The following is an 11,489-nucleotide window of genomic DNA, read 5'->3' on the forward strand; positions in this document are numbered from 1 at the left end:
TGAGAAATGTAATGCTTTAGAAAAACAGATTCTATCCCAACGTAATTAAATTACTTAATGACTGAGAACATTTATAACAAGACAGAAACTATTATCTAAAGTTCATCAGTAAAAACAAAGTGTTAATGTCAACCTAACAATAATTTATGGTAAAAAAAAATAAGGAAAATATAGATGTTACCCCAAATTCAAGTTCTTATTGTCTAGTACAAACTGTCTTGTATTTTAGGCGGGGTGGTATAGGGATTTTTTATACATTACAAATGTATTTTCCCCATCTTACTTCCTTCTACAAAAATGAAAAGGTAGAAATCTAAGCACCATAATAGAGCTTTAAGGGAAAAAAGAACTTCCTCTACCCACTCATGGATCAACTCCAAGTAAATTGTTTTTTGTTTTTCTCTAAATAAATGTTTTTTTCTCTCCTTTTCAAAATATTGTCTAAAATTTTATTAATGCTTTATATGAGAGTAATGCCTGAGTTTTCCTCTTTGCCTGACACAGAGACCTTCTAGTGTAACAAAGAACAGTTATGTAAAATGAATCAACATTATAATAACTTTCAACAGCCTATGACAAATTCTTCATCCACACTCCCCTGCTTTTATAGCAAAAGGAGGAAAGTGCTTTTTCTGTTCTCTTCTCCAGGCCTAAGGTTAGGTATTACAGCTAAAGAGTATCAATTTCTGTACACACACTAATGGAATATTTTTCTCTGGTTCATAGTCAAGGGATTTTCATTGATCATTAGGTTCATTTTTGTAGAATGTTAATTTTGGATGTTTTCAAATCTCTTGCTTTTGAGAACATCATATTCTAATCTCTTCTTTTAATTCTAATAGATAAAGAGCAAAGTGGGCTATACAAAATGATTGTACTTCTCAGCTTAAGACTTTTCTTCTGGCTACTTGAAAAGAAAACATTCGTTGGGCACTGAAATTCTAAAGTTTGATAATTATGAGCCTTGGAGTTTTAAATTTGATATTTTCTCTGTATTTTCCTGGTTCTACTAATAAATATTGGGTTAGCTCTTTTCAAAATGTTTTATGATCAGGATAAATTGCTTTGACTTCATGTGCTGTATTGTGTTGTTTTTTGTTTGTTTTTTTGTTTTGTTTTGGTTTGGATTTTTTGCTTCTCCCCTGTAGGATTTGATAATTTGGCCTTAGAATTTTTCAGTTTCAAATATTTTACTCTCCTTTTTATAACTTCTGCTTTTTAGAAAGACACCATTTCATTGTATAAGTTGTATACTTTATTACTTGTCTTACTTATTTTTAATTTGTGAGCTGTGATTTTTGTAATAATTTTGATATGAATATTTTCTTATAAAAGTTTTCTTTCTCCTTTAAACAATTATAAAGTTTCTTGATATTGTATCCTGATCTACAACCATGGTGTATTAATACTGCATTTTTTGTTTTAGAATAATCAAGTGCCTCTGATTGAATAATGCTATTAAAGAAGATCTTGTCCACCCATTAAGGGGGCTGGGAAGATTTGTAGGAAGGCCCACACCTTTTGTTAATGAGGTACTAGCTCTCAAGGGATGTGAAGCCCTCTGGCTCTAAAGTATATGTAAAGACTCTGAGGTACAGTTTACTTTGGGGCTTACTGTCTGGATGTGTTTGTTCAGCCAGACAAGACTCTGGGAAGCAGCTAAGGTGGCCCCTTTCTCCCCCTCCACAGAGTCCCCCACCCCCCACCCACACCCCTGACTTGAAAAGCCAGATTTTGGTGCTTCCCTCTCTGGTAACTATGGTCAGACAGTTGGATTTGTCTGTTGATCTATGATGTATATAATTGCATATGTCAGACATTTGGAAGCATGTCTGTTGATCTGTATTTCTCTGTATTTTCTCTGAAGTTCAGAATGCTGACCTTTTCTCCTCAACTAAGTGAATGATGCATGTACTTGATTAAAATGATTGTTGACCCCTCAAAAGTTGCCTTTCCTTTTAGAAAAGCAAATCTAAGAAACTGTGATAACAGGTCCCTCGTGTATGTTGGGGTGTTTTCTGTTACACATGGGCATAGCGCCGAGTATGGATTCAAAGAATCTATATTTTCATGCCATCTCTGATGCTAACTGTATCATCTAGGGCAAGTCATTTTCCCTCCACACTTGAAGTTCTTCCAAACTCTAAATCTAGAGAATCTACAGATTTTGTTCTTTAGCTTGCTTCTTTTATGGTGTTTAAGGAAATCTGGGGGAGAAACACAAAGGGTTTGGTTCACTTTATTTTAAACTATTTCATATTTTAATTTTATTTACTTCTTGTGTTGTGGTCCTTTTTGGAATTCTTATTCATTTTCCCATATGTCTTTTTCCATCTTACTGTCAGGTTAATTACTTGGGATTGAGGCTTATGCTCTCTAGTCCTTCTCTCCTGCCACTTTCTGGGGGTTTTTTCTTCAATTTCCAGCAGTCTTTCTTGAGATTTCTTCTTCACTACTTAAGGCACCATTCATTGTTTTTCTTGGCATTTTTTTTCCTGTATAGATAGGCATACATACACTCATATCCATGCTCACACCCACACCCATACCCACATACATCTAGTTCCAAGACTGGATAGTCTAAATTCCTTCAAGTTTGAGGATATGAGGACCTGGCAAGGACTCAACTCTATGCAGTTTCAGAGAAAGAGAGTTGTTCATACAGAAAACTACTCTGCCATCTAGTTGACCATACGTATCTCCCTTTAAAAAGCATATATTCTATTTTAAAGGTCTTATGTATATGTACTTTTGGAAAGATTTTAACTCAGGGTAAACAGTCTTATTTTTGCTCCCTATCTGCCAAATTTGATATAGATTATGCAGAAACCAGTAAATAATAAATGAACCATTTGACAAAAATGGATACAACATTATAGCCTGGTGAAATTTGTTCATTTATACTCATAAAGGAAAGAGTTGGTGGTCATTTCAGAAAGAATTTAAGACCAAAGATTATTTTGTTTTCCATGAAGATGATTATTGTCTGATTTTTTTTCCATTTTACCAATTATTCAACAGCTACACTGTTGAATAAGTACAGTGTGAGTTTTTGCTTATAAAAGATGGCTCACACTGATCACTTCCTTTTAAATTCTCTGAAGTCAGTTTTAGAGAATTAGAGGAAGTAGCTCTAATGAAGTTACCTAATACAGTTTGGATGGTTAATTAAAAGGCAAAGATACTACCAGAACATTAATGCTGATTTTCTTTTAGTGTACCAGAATACTTTGTCTAAAAATCCTTGTGTCAACAGATATAAAATCAAGTTGGAATGATAAATGGGATTTCATTAAAAATTAGAGATACTGAGAAGTTGACCAGGCATGTGATGTGAGAGGGAAGAGTTATTGACTGTGAAATGCAGATCACAGAAGGAGATAGATTAAAAGAAAATTAAATAGAAGGCATTGCTGATAAATACTGTGGCTGTCTGCATTTTATGTATTTACAAATAAATACTACAGGAAATGAAATTACCACCTAAACTGAATTGTGCCATTAAAATAAAATAGCAATTTGAAATGTTACTTAGCTTTTGGATGTCTTTCAGACAGCATTTCAATCAAACTGAAATAAATACATAATAATTTTTAAAAACACTATATACATTTTTGAATATACCATGAATATATGATTTCATCAGTATGTGGTGTGAACTCTCATTGTGAGAGTTCTTTCTACCAATCAGTATCACATCCTATCTAGTAGATAAAACATAATTCTATCATTGGGGCAGGTAGCTAAGGTGTGCTAGGGGTCAGAGGTGGGATTGAAAACTAAGTTTTCCTAAATACAAGCCCATTCATTTTCCTATATACATTGAAAGGAAATGCAGGATCCTTTTGACTCTGTCTCCCTCTCTCCGCCCCCATATGTGTATTATATAGTATATTTAATATGCAATTATATGTATAATAGGCATATGACCTTTTAATATTACTATTAAGAAATTTATTTTCCATCCTACTCACAATACTGGAAGGAGTTACAATAAATTCCAGATCAAAGTCTTTCTCAGTGAATAACAAGGACTTTTAAGACTTAGATAAAAAGACATTATGAATATTAGAAGAGAGTCCTCAAAAGTGAAGGTAATGTGGATCTGGGACAATTGATCAATCAATTCCTGTGACACCAACTATTGATATATTCTAATACATACACACACACACACACACACACACACACACATGCATACATTCTCTCTCCCACTTTTCCCCATATGTTTTCTGTCTCCCTTTTCTTCTTCTATACCCTCCTCCTCTTCCTCTGTCTCTTCTATCACTCTCACTGGCAAATATGAGAGACATTACCAAGTTATCCTGATTGTGGTACAAAATTATTTTTATTCTCTCCAGGTTAGTATCTTTAAACAATGTTTTATGGATCAGCAAAAGTCAACATCTACACTTCTGTGAGGAAATTAAATAGGTCTAGAACTAGGGGAACAGTTGGATACAAAATTCAGGGACTCATATGCTTATATCTGATTATTAAACCTACATAAGCTAATTAGTTCATCAAAATAGAGAGTGTAGAGAAGGGCAGAGAGACTCCCTAACAAAACTTCCTAACAATTAGAACTCTGCAGAGAGCTCCTTCCTCATAGGAAGTCTTTAAACGAGGTCTCATGACCACTTAGGGGTATATTCAGTCAATCAGTTGATATGCATTTGTTAAATGCATGCATATCAATTGATTGACTGAATACACTTGACATTCACTACCTATGTGATTTTGGGCAAGTCACTTAGCCCCAACTGCCTCATCCTGGGTCATCTCCAGTCATCCTGATGAATATCTGGTCACTGGATTCAGATGGCTCTGGAGGAGAAGTGAGGCTGGTGACCTGCATAGCTCTCCCTCACTCAAAACAAAGTCAAGAGCAAGTCATGTCATGAATTTATTAAGCACCTATTATGTGTCAAGTACTGTGCTAAGTACTGGAGATACTATGAAAGTCAGACAGTCCCTGACCTTAAGGATGTATGGCCAATAGGTCAGACAACAAACCCACAAATATCTATAACCAAACTTTTATACAGGACAAATATGAAATAATTAACAGAAGGAAGGCACTAAAATTAAATTTGGAAAGGCTTCCTGTAGAAGATGGGATTTTAGTTGATACTTAAAGGATGTGAGAGCATCAAGGAGGCAGAGATAAGGCAGAAGGATATACCAGGAAAGGGAGAGAGTCATAGAAAATGTCCTACCTGAGAGATGGAGTGATTTGTCTGCAGAATAGCAAGTAGAGTGTCATTGGATTGAAGAGTAAATCAGAGGTATAAGGTTTAAGAAGAACTGAAAGGTAGGCGAAGAGGCAAAGTTATGAAGGACTTTGCAAAATAGAATTTGTATTTGATGTTGAAGAAAATAGGTGTCATTGGGGTTTGAGAAGAAGGGTAAAACAGTCAGACCTATATGTTATTGTGAAATTCCTTTGGATATGACATGGTATAGATGACTGGTGAAATTTCTTCAAACTCAAATTTGAGATTCTCTGAGACCAAGAAAGAGCTATGGGAGTGAGATATGGATGATAATCCTACAAAGAGAACTATGAAACTTGGTCAAGCAGGCAAGAGGAGAACCAAGGGAAACCAGTGTCATAAAAAGTCATGGAGGAGAAAGTATCTAAGAGGAAGGGTGGTTAACAGCATCAAATGCTGCAAACATCAGGAAGGATGAAAACTGAGGAAAACTATCGGATGTATCCATTTTTAAGAGATGACTGGTAATCTTAAAGCCATTTCACTTGAGTGGTAAGATCATAAGTCAGATTGTAAGGAAAAGTAAGTAAGAGAAAAAAATATGGGCAGCTAGTATATCTGGCTTTTTCTTAAAGTTTAGCTATGGAAGAAAGGAGAAATTTAGAAAGTCTTCTCTTTATTTTTCTCTGCTTCGTGGAACTGAAAATACACACTAAAAACTGAAAAATGACCAGAAAGCATCCTAAGACATCCTGAATTCATGACATTCTGGACTAATACATTTAATGTATTTATTCAGTCATTAGTCTACATTTTGTTAATTTTCTTAGGGTACCTTTATGTTGTGACTATTCACAAACCTTACAGCAGGTAGGGGGCGGGGGAAGCTGAAGCATCCAGGTCACATGTGGCCTTCTAGGTCCTTGGTTGCAGCCTTTTGACTGAGGTCAAATTTTACAGAACAAATCCTTTTATTAAGGGGATTTGTTCTGTGAAGTTTAGATTCAATTAAAGGGCCACATTTGAGGACCTAGAGGGCTACATGTGGCCTTGGGGCTATAAGTTTCCCACCCCTGGCCTAGGGAATATGAAACTCATCGATGCTTACTACAGATTAACTCTTACTTTGTATAACTTGTATACTCCATCACAGAGAGGGCAATTCTTCAAGATCATTCACAGAATTCTTGGGATAATTATGGAGAAAAATAAGGTACATATTTTCCTGGGCCCAATCTACATTCCACTCATTAAAAACAAAACAAAACAAAATTAGATCTCTCCAGATCTAATAAGGAGTTACTTCTACAAATGATTTTTTTTTCCCTTTTCTTATGACTCAGCGAGTTTTCTAAATCAAACCCGGGGTCAATCAATTATGTTAATGGACCAAGCTGAAGTGCTTAGGTTCAGAGCAACTTGCTGAATCTTGCCAGCACTACCAATAAGCGTTCAGAAATTTCTGCACAGGAGTCATGGATGGTTACAGAGTTCAGGGAATTAGGCTCCTGGTTATTGCCTACAGTAGGCAACAAACACTGAAAGAAACATGAATCTACCCCTAGCAAAACAGAGACTCTAGGGATATTACAGCTGTATCTATTTATTTGTTGGTCCTCATGGTGCCTGTTGGAACTTCTGGATGTGCTATGATTTATCTCTTATGTCGGCTCCTTTACACTTAGAACACAAAGTTCTAGTCCTTGTAGAGGCTGTAAACCATATATGTTTCACATTTTTACTCATAGAATGTCTCCAGCGGCCACTTGAGACTGTCAAGCACAGCAGAATACTCTTTTTTCTCAATCTTTATAGTTACTTCAGTTCATAGTCCTATGAACTGGGAGGAATTGTCAAAGGAGAGTCATTGACTAAGCTAGCTCCTGAATCAGCACCTTCACTGATTCCTGATAGCTGTCCACTCTACTCTACTGTCTAGCATAGCAAAAGTTGATTTTCTTCTTGGATACCATCAGTATTCAAGTGTCTATCCTGCTCACAGTGGTAACAAAAGACAAGACTGACCCTTCTGGTGTGCTTCTTGGGTACTGTTTTAATGACTGATCTTCTGGAACTCTGAATTTGATATTACCAAATTTAGCCTAAGTGAGAAAATGAACAGAGTCCTAGAATGTCATCTTACAGGTTTAAACTTGATTAGACCCTTGCTCACATAAGTCCCTGATATCTATACTAATAATACAAGGACTTGGTTAACTGTCATTTTTTTTTTTTACATCAGTTCATTTCATTGACCTGTCCTCTTGATAAATTTTATGAACTAGGATACCGAGCCTACTTTTTGCAAAACTGTAGCTTAGTAAATAATAATGTATCACCTAAGATCTCCATAAACATCCAAATGAATTTGACATGGTTCATATGCTGGGGTCACTGAACCTTTGCTTCACTTTCTGCAATACCTTTTTATAATATCCATACATTGTTGGACATGTTTTTATCCTTCTCTTGGGTTAGAGTTAGGAAGTGGACTTGAAGGTCTTTAATACTCTCAATACCCCCAAAGTGATTATCTTGTGCCCTCAGGCATCTATGCATTATAACAGATGAGTTTTCCATTTTTAATGTACACAACAAATCAAATGCCAGACTTCTGAGTCTCTCTTATAGGCATCTTTACTCTCTGCGTCTGACACCTGTCACTCAGTATCATGTGCCAGGCAAGATTCAAATTTCTCTTTTTCTAGAGTAACAGTATATACTAAAAATAATGGCACTTCCCAACAGGGAATTCAAGTAGGGAACAATTGCAATAACTGTCTGAAATTGATGCCATAACCATATTTAAGAATGCAGGGAGAGTCTCACACTCTCAGCATCCTGTTTTCTCTCACATTAACATTATTCTCTCCTCCTTTGTTGAATAGAATTGAATTCCTTTCCCATTAAGATCCATTTTTTCTTTTGAAAATTAATTTGAAATTCTCCCATTAACAAGTATTTATTTTTATTAACATTCCACATCCCCCCCAGGGAAAAAAAAACAAAAAATTGTAACATGTACACATGTTCAAGCAAAACAAATTCAATGTTGGCCATGTCCAAATATATATGTATGTACATATGTATGTATGTGTGTGTGTATATATGTATATATACATATATATATACATATATATATGTATATATATATATATATATATATATATATAGTCATTGAGAGCAAGGTCTATTGTGGTCACATTTGTGACAATCTGATTTCAAGGAATTTCTCTGACAAATTTGAACTGCTCTATTTCCTCAGAAAATCTAGACATGACAGAATTTGCATGTTTCTTAGTATTAGGTATTTTAACTAATAAGTCTATACCAACCCCAAGACACCAAAGTAATCTTTAGCTTTTTCAGTGATGCCCTTATCACAGTTTAGTTGTATTTCCAAAGGTAATAGTAATATTGGGTGATTTTACTTTCTCTATAATGTACCAGCACCCTAACAAGTAAAGAGTCATTTGTTTTTTGTTCATACTCTCACCTAATCTGTGACTAGGAGTGTGTGGCTGGGGCTTTGCCTCAATTCATCAATTTACCCAAACATACTTCTTTCCTTTGGTAGTGCTCGAGTCAAATGTCCCCTCATAATAGCACCACTCCTAATGTTCTTGATTCACTCTTAATTTTCATCTTCTCTCTTTGCTGCCTCCCCCTACAATCTCCTTCATGGGTCAGGGTGTTAGGACCCTAGCATAACTGCAGCTGAATGGTGTATCCTTTCCCAGACTCACTCAATGAGTTTTGTGTCATGTCAAAATACAACATAAACCGATTCTTTTGAGATCTATGTTCTACTGTATTGCTTTCAGCTTTTTCTGTAAAAGATGTGTATAACTATGATCTAACATTCTGTGTTGTCCATTCAACTGAAAATTAGGGATTCTTTATCTGTTTGGATTTTCTTATGTTGATAGTTAGGCCAATGTCTGGAATCATTATGGTTCTCATTTAGGAGGCTCTGTAATGTTTGGGGGCTGGATATAATCAGCACTCAGATAACATGAGGGAATAAAATTAGATAGTCTATTTCCAGACCTAAATTCAATGACCTTGTCCTCCTCTAATCCACACACAACAAGCTTTGAAGGATCTCAAAATATATATAGAATCTCTCCTTTATTTGAATGTTACCCTGGTTTTCCTGAATGAATGGAAAATGCCTTTGGCGAGCTGTTGTTTTTTGATGTCTTACTTGATAATACTAATTATAGGGTTGTTGAGCCAAATTATATCTTTCAAAAAAAGTTTGTGTGGTTTTCATACATGCAATTAGACATGTATTCCTGGTTACAATTGACCTTTTAAGAAAGCATTTTTCTCTATGAGATTATTTTTAATAGTCAACAAACAAACAGTAAATTCAATTGTATTGTCTTCATCTTTAAGTCTTTTTTGTGGCTGCAAAGATTTGTGCTATGTAGAAAAAATAATTTGCAAAATCTATTTCCATCTCATAATCATATCATTAGAGTAGTACTTTTGAAGAATATACAGATGAGTAAATTTTGTATTGTAGTTTTTTGGTAAAAAGAGGCCATAATGCACTTTGGAATCTTTTCTTTTTGGTTTGTTGCTCCTATCCAATATTTTGGGGAAATCTATACATGGTAATACCATGGTACTGGGACCAGCACCCCTGTTTTAAATGTGAAATAGAAGAAAGTCTTATTAAAATGAGTTAAAAATATTAAACCTTAAATTAGCAGCTATTTATCCAATTTACTATATAGGTAAATTATTTATTTCAGATAGATAGATAGATAGATAGATAGATAGATAGATAGATAGATAGATAGATGGATGGACGGATGGACGGATGGATAGATAAACAGATGAATAAAAAGAACATTTATTAAAAATTTACTATGTGTCAGGCACCAAGTTATTCTAATAGAATGTTGTAGAGGAATGAAGAGATATTCCAGCACTTGAAATAAAATAAAACTTTCCAACCAGTGATTTTTATGGATCAATATGAGTCCTCTATGTTGCAGCTAGAAAAGCACACACACTCACATATATATATGCACACAAGCATACACATGCACATGCAAACGTATGCAAGACAAACCATATATAAATGCAATGCCAGAGACTAACATGTTACTATTTATATTTCTAAGGGGTACAAATGAGAAGTTAGAGGAAATGTTAACATACCACCTGAGTAGAATAGGACAGAGGAACTTGCATTATGAATGACAATTTTTTAAAAATGCCCTTCTGGACACTATGATGGAGAATTGCTGATAATGGACTCATTAAGGCTGGTGTTGATCATATTCAAGAAATCAGAGTAAAAAGGTCCAAATTTCTTCAATAGAGTTATATGTGATTTCATTTGTTAAAGATATCAGTAGAAAAGGAAGAAGGCTGACAAAAGAACCTTATAGCAAAACTCAGCAGGCTAAATGATGCCTCCCATAAATCTACTGGAAAATAAAATGAGAACAATGCATGACATTATTGTAAACTATCTTGAGGTGAGAGGTCAGCTGAACAAGGTATTAAATCTAGTCTGGGTGGGCTAGAGAAGATAGGAGAGAGATGAAGAAATGACAAATCATAGTGGATTAGCTCCATAACAGGGATTGTCTACTGAGGAATCAGGGCAGCTGAAGAATTAAGCATTTGTAACTGTGTGAAAGCAGAGGTTTTAAACTGTTATTATGCAATGAATGCAATTGTGTTGACTACAGAAGACTCTTAGCAATATTGAGTATTAACAACAGGTATCCAACCTCTGACTCCCCTTTTTAGTTTTGCTTTATTCATTTCCTTTTACTTCTTACCCACTAAGCCAAGTATTCTGAACATATGGTTCTGACCATTTAAACTCTCTTAGAAAAAAATCTGACCCTCAGGTAAGATCCTAATATTTTAGGAGAAATTATTTTAATATATTATTTTCACTGCTTATTTGAGTTTAAAAGAGGAATTTCAGTCCAATGATTGTAATGAACAGATGAGAATCCTCTATCATAGCCATAATTTAATATATACCAATAAATGAGCAAAATGACTATTAAGTATATTTGATATGTCTAAAGGACACAAATAAAAATATAGAAAAATGTATGTGTATATATATATATATGTGTGTGTATGTGTATATACATTTAATATGTATATATGTGCACCATCTATATATATATATATACACATATCCTAAGTAGAGTAGTTCGGACAAACACATTATGAATGACAATTTTTAAAAAATGCTCTACTAAACACTGTTACGAATTTTTGTTGGATGAA

The sequence above is a fragment of the Notamacropus eugenii genome, chromosome 6 (genome assembly GCF_028372415.1).
Source record: "Notamacropus eugenii isolate mMacEug1 chromosome 6, mMacEug1.pri_v2, whole genome shotgun sequence".
NCBI classification, from domain to species: domain Eukaryota; kingdom Metazoa; phylum Chordata; class Mammalia; order Diprotodontia; family Macropodidae; genus Notamacropus; species Notamacropus eugenii.